This window comes from Dasypus novemcinctus, chromosome 12 (assembly GCF_030445035.2).
Source record: "Dasypus novemcinctus isolate mDasNov1 chromosome 12, mDasNov1.1.hap2, whole genome shotgun sequence".
In the NCBI taxonomy this organism is placed as follows: Eukaryota; Metazoa; Chordata; class Mammalia; order Cingulata; family Dasypodidae; genus Dasypus; species Dasypus novemcinctus.
Genome location: NC_080684.1, coordinates 7,745,303 through 7,759,622, shown reverse-complemented (window position 1 = coordinate 7,759,622; position 14,320 = coordinate 7,745,303). Strand labels below are relative to the sequence as shown.

Sequence of the window (14,320 nt, the reverse complement as noted above, 5' to 3'; positions counted from 1 at the left end):
TGACCGTATATTGGGAAGGGGGCATGTAACTTCCTTTTTGGAACTACAGAGAGAACTACCAAATCCACTGTACATATGAGTGACATTCATTCATCTCAGCATTTTGTTCAGTGGGTACTTACGTATCAGACAATACGGAAACCACTTGGTGTAAAAAATGTACAACGCAAATCTCTGCCCTGAGAATGTCATAGTGTAGTAAGAGAAGGCGAACATATGACAAAGCCCATAGAAATTGTGGGATGGGAGGTAATAACAGAAGACTCTAGTGATCTTCCAGCAGCGTAGCAATGGATCTGATTCCGCCGAGGTCAGGAAATTTCACAGAGGAGGTGACGCCAAACGTGAGTTTTGAAGAAAATGGGTAGGGGAAGAGGAGGTGGACAGCGATAGTCCAGAGAAAACAGTGTGCGAGAAGGTGTGAGAGTCTGCCACATGGAGACTCGCGGTGATTTGGAGCCCACAGCACCTGTGGAGAGACGGCTGGAGGTGCTGAGGAGCCAGGCGGGGCTGCCGAGTCACCGCGAGGAGCCTGCTCGTCAGTCCTGCAGGCAGCGGAGCGCCTGTGGGCTTCATACAGGACCAACTGGAGGGAGGTCTGATCAGGTCAGACTGAAGACAGTGTAGATGGTGGAGCGGAAGAGAGGGGTCTTAAAGCAAGAGGACCCTTCCAGAAGCTATTGGAAGAGCGCAGATGAGAAGGCACCGGTGAAGATGGACAGAAGCGGAATTATACTTATTTTGGAGTTAGAATTGACGGAGTTGGTGCCTATTTAAATGAGAGTGTTCTGGGATCATAATTAGGTTTTTAGTTGGAAAGACACAAGGAGTGGTCAGGTCGGCAGGAATGTCTTAAGACTGAGCTTTAGGTGTATTGGGTCTGAGGTACTTGTGATACATCCACATAAATGGGCAGTTGGAAACTGGTCTGGAGCTTAGATAAGAGGAAAAGACTGGAGGAAAAGACCGTGGGGCCTCACTGTATCAGCGATGATAATGGTCACATGAAGATTGATGTCTCCTGCATATCAAAAACAGAGCCGAAGGAAACGTTTAACACTCAAAAGGCAGAGAAAAAGGGAAACACTGCAGCACAGCAACTTGGGAGGTGATAGAAACAGGAGGAAAGTAATGCCGAGAAATACAAGGGCTGAGAAAATTGGGGGAGAATTGAACACAGAAAGGTCAATTAAATTTAGGACAGAAAAGTGCCCGGAGTGACAATGAGCAGAGCAGTGACAGTGTCGGTAAGAGGAGCTTTCATGAGGTGGTGAGGCAGGACTTAAGCCTTACCAAGTCAGTGCTGGTCATCCCGGCTTTTAACCTTAATTCCCAGCCATCTCCCTAAGTCCACCAGAATTTTTCACATTTTCATTTTTTTAAATTCTCACAGGCTCCCCACTTATTCGGTCCAGGTAAGGCAGAGTCCCCAGACCCCCACTCTCCGGCAGGGAAGGAGGCAGGTGACCTGGAGTTCTCTTTGCAGTCCAGGTGTCGAAAGCTGCTCCTCCAGCGGGCTCAAGCAAGGCAGGAAGTTCCAGCAGGGACCCTTGTCTGGTAAAGGGGATTCCAGGTCACCTGCTGAGGGAAGAGGAGGGCGAGGAGCTCAGAACACAGTAGGGAATAGTTCGTGTGGGTCTGGAAACAGAAGATGGTTCACAGAAAGCCACATTATTTTACACAGAGCAGGATGTCAAATCGATGGGTAAGAAGTAAGTGAGTATATCAGTCAGCCAAAGGGGTGCCGATGCAAAGTACCAGGAATCTGTTGGCTTTTATAAAGGGTATTTGGGGAAAAGCTCACCATTGCAAGGCCATAGAGAGTGCAACTCAAGGTTGCTTCCTCACCAAAGTCAGTTGCCACGCATTGAAGCAAGATGGCGGGTGACCTCCACTTGGTCTCTCCTTTCCCTCAGGCTTCCAGGCCTCTCTCTCAGCATGGGCTCGTCTCTCAGGGATGCCTAGATCAGGCCTGATTCTCTTAGCTGCAGGCTGGGAGGCGAATGGCCCATCTCTCCCTGGGGCCCCAGGAACAAACATGGCTGAGCTCTCTTACTGCCCGCATGTCTTCTTGAGGGAGTGTCCGTTTATATCAGCCCACCAGGGAGGCGGGGACCCAACCTGAGCCACGCCCTACTGACGTGGTGGAATCAAAGCCCTAAACTGATCTTATGAAGTAAATTAAATCCTTTGATTTTAATACAGTCAAAGGTATCACACCCAGAGGAATAGATTAGTTTACACACATAATCTTTCTCTTTTGGAGATTCATAAATAATCTCAAACTGCCGCAGCGAGTGAATACTTACCTGCGTGGAATGAAAATAGATACGTGGCACCTGCTCTTCCTAACACCTGCATTAGCCACCAGTGGTTTTCTGAAATTACGGCATATCGAAGACGCGCATCTTAAGACCGAACCCTGCCCTTAAAGCTCGTCTCGTTGGATTTAATGAGACATGCTTAAAAACAAATGGCCGTTTTTCTGGAGGGCCGAGTTCTCACCAGATTTCCCAGAGGAGAAATTAAAAGTGCTCTAAATTAACCCAAATCAATTTTTAAAGATTTTCTGAGGAGAGAAAAAAGGGCAGATCTGGTTAAGACTCCGGGTGCCATGTGACAAATGTGAACGATCGATGGAATGAAAATAGGCCGTCCTTTCTCACCCAGAAACACCAAGCCGCCTTTTGTTCTGCCCTTGTTTACTTTAATTGGAAACATTTTAAAGTTTTAGGACCGGTTTGTTCTAAATATATGAATACTTATTCTCCCCCTTTATGAAAAGAACTATCAAAGATTCAAAACCTAACTTTTCTTCCTTTGCAGCTAGCAATAAAAGAACTCTTTGGTTCTTACTGTAATTATTGTCTGAGTATATGTTTTCCATTCTCCCATTCGAGGTTTCTTATGTGCTCTAAATTCAGCTTTCCCAGCAGTTGCATTTTATCGTAGAGCAGCATCCTTGGCTCTTGTGTAATCTTCCCAAGTGATGGTGTCACCAATCGAGAATAACAGCATGAATTCTGGACACGCGTATTTTCCACAAATTCTCTCTACATATCTTAATGTCCTTTAACTGTGCGGTTTTGCAGGCTGTGATTTAAGAGGGCCATCTCTTTTCTGTGTCTGCTGCAAGGAATTTGGCCCTTGTAGCCAGTGTTTCTGTCTTGTTAGTTACTAACCAGTTCCGTTTTGGTTGTGATTAAATGTTTGTAGGTGGCAGCTTTCACCTCTGACAGTTTGCAAATAGGGCCCTTGAGAATTTTTCCTGCTTTTTATTTGATTCCCAAAATTACCCATGATATATTTGCAGCAACTGATCCCTCCCCCAAGTTATTTTCCATAAATGGACAGAAACAGGCTCCTGAGGCTAGTCATGCCTGATTCATAGAACATTCAGTGTGTGTGTGTTGGACGGTGTTGGTAAGAATGGCCTTTTCCCTCGAGTTCCTCATTAGTCTATTGTGCAAACCAGCCAGTAAAGAACATTGTAAGTTCTGTATTAGAGCCGGGCACTGAGCAAAGATTAGATATTGGTTTGAAATTTAAAATATTTTCTCTCCATTGGGAAGAATCCCCATTTTATTGAATTTATTCAGTGATTCATCTCATAAAGCCTGGGCCTTTTGTAAATACCTTCTTTTTTTTTTTTTAAGATTTATTTTTTATTTCTCTCCCCTTCCCTTCCCCCCCCCCCCAGCTGTCTGCTCTCTGTTCACTCGCTTTGTGTTCTTCTGTGTCCACTTATATTCTTGTCAGCAGCACCAGGAATCTGTGTTTCTTTTTGTTGTGTCATCTTGTTGTGTCAGCTCTCCGTGTGTGTGGCACCATTCCTGGGCAGGCTGCACTTTCTTTCGCTCTGGGCAGCTCTCCTTACGGGGCGCACTCCTTTTGCGTGGGGCTCCCCTACACGTGGACACCCCTGCGTTGCAGGGCACTCCTTGTGCGCATCAGCACTGCGCATGGGCCAGCTCCACATGGGTCAAGGTGGCCCTGGGTTTGAACCCTGGACCTCCCATGTGGTAGGCGGACACTCTATCCTTTGAGCCAAATCCGCCTACCTGTAAATACCTTAATTCATTTCTTTTGTAAATTTAGTTTTCTGAAGCAGGGCTCACCTATAATTTCTGCTCCTGATATCAGTACGTGAGAATAAATACTTGTGCGCTGCCACCGCATTCTGATATGTTTTATGCCATTAATGTTGGTGTGAGTTTAGGGTTTGGTTATATAGTATTCCCATCTATTCTCTCATGGAGCATCTTGGAACTGGGCAGGTTCTTTAGGGTCACGTGCTTGTGGGATAGAAAAACACGAAGTCCAGAATTTAGAATTCATGGTCCGGGTCACACAGTGACAAGGGACAATCTGGTCCTAGCATGCCAGTTTGCTTTTCACAGAACTGTTTTACCTGCGCTTAGAATGTTCTTATGGGCCTTTGTCTTGTGCCAGTGTATTTAAATTCTCTGCTCTTCTACTTAGATAACCCTACATAAATTCATCAGGTCATGTTCAAGGAAGCCTTAAGGAGCAAATCGTGAATAAAAAATAGCTGCTTCTAGAAGGCGTTGCTTTCTCCGATGCCATTTGTTAAAGCCGTAGTTGCAGTACATGCTTTCTGTTAAAGGTCAATTAGGAGTTCCCCAGGAAAGGTAAAGTTTTGACTTACTTTCCAAATGTCAAACTGAAATTTGGAACCTTGTTGTACATGGAAGAATTTTGCCATAAAATAGTCTATATCATGAAAAAGAATATTCCAGGTCAAGGATAAGAGTTATAGGAAACCTTGTCTTTCTTCCAGTGGCCAGAGAGGCTCCAAATCCAGATAAGTGCTGGGAAATCCATTCCCGCGTCGTGGCCACGTCTTTGCGGGGGCAAGGAGCTGACCTCTCCTCTTCCCTGAATGAAGATTCTCAACTAGTGGGAAGAGGTAGTTTGGAATAGGGGAAAGGACCAGTTTACATTCTTGTTTTTAAAATATGTTTTTATTGCAAAAGTTGTGAACTTAGAATCATGCCCATGTGCTGAATTTCCATACAACACCCCTTTACCAACTCACTGCAATATTGGGGAACGTTTGTTACAGGTTATGAGATGATGTGACCACAAACTGTGGTCCGTAGCATATATTTGGCATATTTTTTCCATACTCCCCTATTATTAATCCAGCACATCTTTGGCATTGATGCAAGAATATTATAGTATTGCTATTAACTATAGTCCATAGGTTACATTAATTGTATTTTCCCCATGCTTCTCCACATTGCCACCACCCTGCAATAGTGACATACATGTATTCTAGTTCACTGAAGGACATTCTTGCACTTGTGCTACTAACTACAATCCTTATCCACCTCTGGGTGCACTGCTATGCAGTCTCTAGCTTTCTTTCATTTGACATTTACATCCCCAGACTACCCTTTTCAGCCACAGTCCCATTTATAAACCAGCTGCTACTCACTATAATATGTTACCATAACTCTGTCCATTTTTACACTTTTACAGTGAAGTTAATTAAAACCTCTACATACGTTAAGCATCAGTACTCCTTCACAGCCCTCCTCTGATCTCCTAATAATCTGTACTCTAGTTTTTAACTCCGTTTATTCTTCAGATTTAGTTCACATTAGTGAGACCATGCGATATTTGTCCTTTTGTGCCTGGCTTATTTCACTTAGCGTAATGTCTTCAAGATTCATCCATGTTATCATATGTGTCCCAATTTCATTTCTTCTTTCTGCAGCATAGTATTCCATCATATGCATTTACCACATTTTGTTTATCCATGCATTGGTTGATGGACACTTAGGTTGTTCCCTTTTTTTTTGGCAGTTGTGAATAACGCTGCTATGAACAGTGGTGTGCAATATCTGTTTGCATCAGTTTTCAGTTCTTCTGGATATATTCCTAGGAGTGGAATTGCTAGATCATATGGCAGTTCTATGTTTAGCTTCCTGAGGAACTGCCAAACTGTCTTCCACAGGGGCTGCACTATTTTACAATCCCACCAACAGCAGACAAGTGCTCCTAGTTCTCCACATACTTTCCAGTGCTTTTTGTTTATTGCTTTTTTAATAATGGCCATTTTATGTGGTGTGAGATAATATCTCCTTGTTTTGTTTTGAATTTCCCTAATAGCTAGTGAAATTGAACATTTTTTCATGTGCTTTTTGGCCATTTGTATTTCCTCTTTGGAGAAATGTCTAAGTCTTTTGCCCATTTCTTAATTGGATTTATTGCTGTTTTATTGTTGAGGTATATGATCTCTTTATATAGAATGGAAATCAAACCCTTATCAGATATGTGGTTTCCAAATATTTTCTCCCATTGAGTGGGCTGCCTTTTCACCTTCTTGGCCAAGTCCTTTGAATCATGGGTGTGTTTAAATTTGAGGAGGTCCCATTTATCCATGTTTCCTTTCATGGCTTGTGCTTTTGGTGTAAGATTTAAAAATCCACTACCTCCCACTAGGTCTTGAAGATGTTTTCCTATGTTTTCTTCTAGGAGCTTTATGGTTCTAGCTTCACATTTAGGTCTTTGATCCATTTTGAACTAATTTTTGTATAAGGTGTGAGGTAGGGGTCCTCTTTCTTTCTTTTGGATATGGATATCAGTTCTTCCAGCATCATTTGTTGAATAGACTGTTCTGCCCAAGTGGGCAAGTTTGACAGGCTTGTCAAAAATCATTTGACCATAGATGTGAAGGTCAGTTTCTGACCCATCAATTTGGTTCCATTGGTCTGCATGTCTATTTTTTGCTAGTGCCATGCTGTTTTTACCACTGTAGCTAAATACTATGAATTTAAAAGTCTGAAAGTGAGAGAGCTCCAACTTCCTTTTTCCTTTTTAAGAAGTTTCTGGCTCTTTAGGGCCCCATACCCATCCAAATAACTTTGATAATTGTTTTTTCCATTTGTTTAAAAACTGCTGGTGGAGTTTATATCAGGATTGCATTGAATCTGTATATCAATTTGGGTAAAATTGACATCTTAAAAGTTATTTTAGTCTTCCAATCAATGATCATGGTGTGTTCTTCCAATTATTTAGGTCTTATTTTTATTTCTTTTAGCAATGTAGTATAGTTTTCTGTATACAAATGCTTTTACATCCATGATTAAGTTTATTCCCAAATATATGATTCTTTTAGTTGCTATTGTAATGGAACATTTTTCCCTGACTTCCTCTTCAGATTGCACATATCTAGTGTATAGAAACACCACTGATTTTTGCATATTGGTCTTGTATACTGTTGCTCTAAAATAGTATATTAGCTTTAGCAGCTTTGTTGATTTTTCAGGACTTTCTAGGTATAGGATCATGTCATCTGAGAAGAGCAAAAGTTTTACTTCTCCCTTTCCAATCTGGATGCCTTTTGTATCTTTTTCTTGCCCGGTTTTTCTAGATAAAACCCCGAGCACTATATTGAACAACAGTGGTGACAGTGGGCATCGTTGTCACATTCCTGATCTCAACAGGAAAGCTTTCAGTCTTTTACCACTGAGTACAATGTTAGCTGTGTGTTTTTCATATATGACCTTTATCATGTTGAGAAAGTTTCCTTCAATTCCTATCTTTTTTAGTATTTTTATCAAGAAAGGATGCTGTATTTTGTCAGATGCCTTTTCCACATCTGGCAATAAGATCACATGATTTTTCTTCTTTGATTTATTGATGCAGTGTATTACCCTGACTGATTTTCTTGGGTTGAAATAAAACTCACTTGATCACGGTGAATAATTCACTTAATATGTTGTTGGATTCGATTAGCAAGTATTTTGTTGAGGATTTTTACATCCATATGCATTAGTGAAATGGGTCTGTAATTTTCTTTTTTTGTAATACCTTTATCTGGCTTTGGTTTTTGGGTGGTACTGGCTTCATAGAATGAGTTTGGTAGCATTCCTTCTTGTTCAATTTTTTGGAAGAGCTTGAGTAAGATTAGTATTAAATCTTCTTTGACTGTTTGGTAGAACTCACCTGTGAAACCATCTGGTTCCGGGCTTTTCATTTTGGGTAGTTGTTTGATGTCTGTTTCAATCTCTTTACCTGTGATTGGTTTATTGAAGTCTTCCTTTTCTTATAGGGACAGTGTAGGTCATTCACACATTCCTAGGAATTTTTTCATTTCATCTACATTGTCTAGTTTGTTGGCATACAGTTGTTCCTCTTATCCTCTTATGATCTCTTTTATTTCTGTGGGTTCAGTAGTAATATCCCCATTTTCATTTTTTATTTAATTTATTTGCATCTTCTCTCATTTTGTCAGTCTAGCTAAGGGTTTGTCAATTTTGTTAATCTTCTCGAACCAACTTTTGGTTTTGGTATTTCTTTTTTTTTTCTCAATTTCATTTATTTTTGCTCTGATCTTTGTTATTTCATTCCTTCTTGCTTTGAGAAGAGTTTGCTGTTCTTTTTCTAGTTCCTCCAGCTGTGTGTTAGGTCACTGATTTTAGCTTTCTTCTTTTTTAATGTAAGCATTGAGGGCTGTTGCCTCTCAGCACAGCTTTGTTAAATCCCATAGGTTCTGATATGTTGTATTCTCGTTTTCATTCATCTTGAGATATATATTGATTTCTCTTGCAATTTCTTCTTTGACCCACTGATTATTTAAAGCGTGTTGTTTAAACTCCATGTATTTGTGAATTTTCCCTTTTTCTATCTCTTGTTGATTTCCAGCTTTATTGCATTATGATCAGAGAAAGTGCATTGTATCATTTTGTTCCTGTTGAATTTATTGAGATCTACTTTGTGACCCAACATATGGACTATCCTGGAGAAAGATCCATGATCACTTGAGAAGAATGTATATCCTGCTGTTTTGAGGTCCAGTGTTCTATGTACATCTATTAGGATTGGTCTATTTATTATATTATTCAAGCTCTCTATTTCTTTATTGATCCTCTGCCCAGATGTTCTATCCAATGCTGAGAGTGGTGTGTTGAAGTCTCCAACTATTACTGTAGAGACATTTATTTCTCCCTTCAGTTTTGCCAGTGTTTGCCTCAGATACTTTGTGGCATTCTGATTGGGTGCATATACATTTAAGATTGTTAGTTCTTCCTGTAAATTGCCCTTTTTATTAATATATATATTTCCTTCCTTGTCTCTAATAACACTTTTGCTTTTAAAATCTATTTCATCCCATGTAAGTATCCCTACTCCAGCTTTTTTTTTTCTTCTGGTTACTGCATGAATGGAATATCTTTTTCCAGGCTTTCCCTTTCAATCTGTTGGTATCCTTGGGTCTAAGGTGAGTCTCTTGTAGACAGCATATAGGTGGGTCACATTTTCTTATCCATTCCGCCAATCTGTATCTTTTGATTGGGGAGTTTAATCCATTAACATTCAATGTTATTACTGTAAAGGCAGTTCTTACTTCACCCATTTTGACCCTTGGGTTTTATCTGTCATATTTTATTTTCACCACTCTCTTTACACTTTTAGTTACTTTTACTGATATAGACTTCATTTCTAGACTCTCTTCCAAGTCTTTCTTTTCAGGCTATAGCATATCCTTTAGTATTTCCTGCAAGCTTGGTCTCTTTGTTATAAACTCTCTCCATTTCTGTTTATCTGTGAATATTCTAAACCCGCCCTCATTTTTGAAAGACATTCTTGCCAGATATAAGATTTTTGGCTGGCAGTTTTTCTCTTGCAGTTTCTTAAATATATCATACCACTGTCTTCTTGCCTCCATGGTTTCTGATGAGAAATTGCCATTTAATCTTCTTGGGTATCCTTTTATGTTATGCATTGCTTTTCCCTTGCTGCTCTCAGAATTTTCTCTTTGTCTTTGACATTTGGCATTCTAATTAATGTGTTGGAGTTGGTCTATTCAGATTTATTAGGATGGGAGTATATTGCACTTCTTTGATATGGATATCTACATCCTTCTTTAGAGTTGAACAATTTTCTACCATTATTTCTCTAAAATATTCCTTCTGCCCCTTTTCCCTTCTCTTCTCCTTCTGGGATACCTATGACATCTATGTTTGCACTCTTTTGCCATGATTTAGTTCCCTGAGACCTTGTTCAATATTTTCCATTCTTTTCTTTATCTGGTCTTTTGTATGTTCACTTTTGGAGGCTATGTCTTCAAGCTCACCAATCCCTTCTTCTGCCTCCTCAAATCTGCTGTTATATGACTCTACTGTATTTTTAATTTCATTTATTCTGCCTTTAATTCCCGTAATGTCTGCTGTTTTTCTATGTATGCTCTCAAATTCTTCTTTGTGCTTATCCAGTGTCTTCTTAATATCCTTTATCTCTTTAGTTATCTCACTGAATTTATTAAGGAGATTTTTTTGAACATCTATGATTAGTTGTCTCAATTCCTTTATGTCATCTGTAAGCTTATCTTGTTCCTTTAACTGGCCATATCTTCCTATTTCTTGGTATGGATTGCAGTTTTTTGTTGGTGTTTTGGCATGTGGCTTACTGGATGTGTTTATTCTGTGAGCAGTTTCTCTCTTTAGTTTAGGGCTTTTTTGCCCTTTCTCTCTTGCTGGTTGTAGTTGGTGTTGTAAGCTGTGGAGGCTGAAGCTGCTCACCTAGCCCCAGGAACCAATGAAGTTTCTCCCACCTTTTTCTTCAGCCAGGGATAGGAATAGTTCCATAGCTGTGTATAATAATCCAAGTTGTGTAGGACAAGACCATCTGTAGTTGCCCTGCAACATTGATGAAGCTTCACACCCCTTCTTCCCATGCCTGGGGCAGGGATGGAGCTGCAGGTGTAGGCAGCGATCTATGCTGTGCATGTCCAATATGACTGTAGTTGCTCAGGTAAACTGTAGCACTGGTGGCCCCCTCCCCTGCCAATGGTGGGAATGGACCCCTTGGAGTGCCCAACAGTCTAATCCATGTGGTCAAAATACACCTGCAGTTGCCATGAGAGTCTGAGGGAGCATTGTCCCTTCTGCCCTTTAGGGGCTAGGGATGGAACCACAGGCACCCAGCAGTTCAGTCCATGTTGGCCAAAAGTGCCTGCCATTGCCCAGAAAGGCTGAGGAAGCACCAGGCCCTCCTTTCCTATGGGAGTGGAGAGGTGGAGATGGAATGAAAGGTGCTCAACACACCAGTTCATGTGCACTGAAAGAGAGGCCTGGAAAAACAACTCCTCTCCTATCCTGTTGGGGTACAGGGATGGAGCCCCCGGTATCTTACCATTCAGGCTGTGCTGGCTGAAAGCACCTGCAGTTGCCTAGAGAGGCTGGTGCAGGTCCCCCCAGCTTCCTCCCTGCTGGAGGAGGGGTTCAGCCTAGGATAGGGCTACAGTCCAAGCTGGGTGGGAAGAAACTGTCCCCACCATCACTGTGATATCCAATCAACCCTGCTTCCCCTCGTGCCAGGGGTGGAGTTAAATGGCACCTACTGACCTCTTTCTGACTTAGGTTCAAACTATTTCTGTTACAGCTACTCAACTCTGCTCCTTTAGCAGGAATGCAATCATAGTAAGTAAATGAAGTGATGTACAGAAACAGCTGACGGGCCATTTTGTCACAAGGGCGGTAGTTTGCTAACCCTTATTCTAGATAATGACAATTTCCAGGTGTGTATGAAGTTAAGTGAGGTGAAGACTATTGGAAATCATAAGGTAAGATGATTTAGATTAGGATACTCACTGTAAGTCATCTGGACATAACAGACATCTATAGAATACTCCACCCAACAAGAGCAAAAAATACATTCTTCTCAAGTGCACATGGGACATCGTGCAAGATAGTCCAGATGCTAGACCATAAAACAAGCCTAAGTCAATTTAAAATGGTTGGAATCACACAAGATATGTTCTGCAATTACAGTGAATTGAAACGGAAAATCCTAACAGAAAGAATTTTAGAAATTCACAAGTATGTGGAAATTAAACAGCACTCTCTTAAATAACCAGTGGGTCAAAGGAGAAATCTCAAGGGAAATTAGAAAGTACTTTGAGATGAATGGAAATGAAGACACAACATGCCACAGCTTATGGGGTGCAGAGAAGCCAGTGCTTAGAGAAGAATATATAGTTGTAAATGCCTACTTTAAAAAAGAAGGAAGAAGGGAGGGAAGTACTTACAAATGTAGATGTACATGCAACACGTTGTTTTGGGAATGGCAAGCTGAGGTGCAAGAAATGAATGGAAGTGTTCCTTATGCCTTTTTCGTATAACAATTAGATCACCATGCTGCCCTAGATAACTTTTGTAATTATTTGTTGCAAACTTGTGACTGTCCTTATTAGCTTTCTTTTATTTAAGTCATTTTTAAAAGTTTTTTAAAAAGGAAAAGAAATGAATGGAGTAGAAAAAGGGGTCCCATCACTCCATTGCTTACAGTTCTCAACAAGGCTGGGAAGCCCTCTTCTGCTTGTTTAGTATTAGCTTCTTTTAGGTGCTTGCTTTGGTTCCAGGTAGGCTTCCAGAAAGAAAAAGTAAGCAAAAAAATAAAGATCTTCCACTTTATGATGTTAGATATAAGAAGGAGCAATAATCAAAAGGGTCTGAGATAGCCCACGGAGATGAGACTAAAGGAAAGCCCAGATAGAAAAATTGGCCTTAGGTAAGAACAGCTCCTCATTGTAAGTGGAGAGTAGGAATGTAGGGTGGTTTATAAGTTTGCTGTGGGGAAGATAACAAAGTTCCCACCTTTATTGCTCTCATCAACTCTCTCTGTAAAGCTAAAGTAGAGGTCATTTGGAGGCAGCGAAGGGTAGTGGAGCATTGGAGATTTGAAGAATAGTCTTCACCTAAGGTGGTTGAAACAGCCTTAGTTTCTATCTGATTAGAGAGAACTGTTTAGAATTTCAGGCTTGTTGAAGGTCTGTTGGAAGCTGGTGGTTTTTAATTTTAGAGGAACTGTTAATATGCCCTCTTGTGTGATTTTCGCTGCTGCATTTGGCTGTGTGGGTGAAGGTAAACCTTGGCAAAGATACAGGGTAGGGTGGAAAGAGAGAGGACAGAGAAATTTAGGATACTGAAATGAAGGATGGGCAGTAAGAGGACAAAGAGGGAGGTAAAGAATGGCAACAGCTTCTGAAGTGAGCAAGTGGAGGAATCAGCGGATTGTAGGTCACCAGGTGTCTGAAAATCAAGTAAGGTCCAGCCATGAGCCCCAGCGCCTAGTAGGTGTAAAGGATTTGTGTTTGCTGAGTGATGGGGGTGGTCATTTAAGAAGCGAGCTGGAAGGACAGGAGGTTGTGGTCAGGGTTAGAGGCTTGAATGAGAGAAGGAGGTGGAGCAGTAGTGGGTAGCCCTCGACACCCACAGGGTCAATATCAGCCTTTATCAGTCTGCATTTGGGCCTTTTATAGGCACAACCCATTTTCAGAGAAATAGCAAACCATTTCTCTGCAAGTGGGGGACTTGATCTTTCCCAAATGAGTATCATTTAAGGCCATTTGAACAATTAGTGTCTTTAGATTCAAACTCGGATAGGCAGAGCAAACAAAATACTAGCAGGAATTGCCTTCCTCTCCAATTGCCTTCCTCTCATTCTCAAAGCCAGAGGCTCAGCCTACTTACTTCTAAAGCTCTCTATTAGTTTGTTGACTGTGCTTATCACAGGTGTGAACAGATTTCTATTTCCTTCGCTGAATCACCTCTCTAAAGTATGTCGATCTTTCGGTAGATTTTGAAAGGCCTCTTTTTTTGCTTTTGGTCTAGGGTTGAAGTCTCAGTCAAAAAAATGTCTGTTTGTCAAAGAAGTTTACAGGAGGCTGAAATGAAGATAAATCTAATTTTTAAACAATGCCACTGTTTTCTCATCTAAGTAAATGAAATAAAGAGGTATTTTGATTTTGAGGTTTCAGCAGTACTCTCCCTTAAGTCTTCCCCCCATAACTTCCAGTAACTCTAACGTGTTTTCTCCACTTCAGTTCTTAGTGTAAATACTTGTACACAGTAGATATTTACTAAGTCTGTGCTGACTGATCTTTAATTATAAAATAAGCAATTCCCTGCAATGCCCTTCCCTCTCCCTCTTTGCCTGGTATATTTTCTTTTATGATCCTGCTCATGTATCACCTCCAAAGTTATTCTCAGCTCTTACAGGCAAAATGAATGGGCCTCCATCCTTCGGGTAATTTATACCTAATTTATTTTACATTGCCATTGTTTACTTGTGTAATCCATTTCCCATCCTTACTTATATCTACCAAGGAGAAGGGACTTTGATTTATTAATTTTAGTTACTCCAGTGCCTTTCACATGCCTGTAAATGAAGTGTTCCAGAATGATTCTGTGACCGCTAGAAAGCTCACTCTACAAGCATGCCGTATGCTTAGGTTGGAAAACTCTGCCCCTAAAGATTGTTGCCTCTTTAGAATTTTCCTGCAGTTCAG

The 14,320-nt window shown here is 40.9% G+C and overlaps 1 protein-coding gene across 1 annotated transcript in view; it reads left to right on the top strand.

Annotated features, from left to right (window-relative positions):
• The window catches only part of SLC2A13 (solute carrier family 2 member 13), a 374,114-nt gene that overhangs the window by 286,240 nt on the left and 73,554 nt on the right, over positions 1–14,320 (top strand). The gene's annotated exons all lie outside the window — the stretch shown is intronic.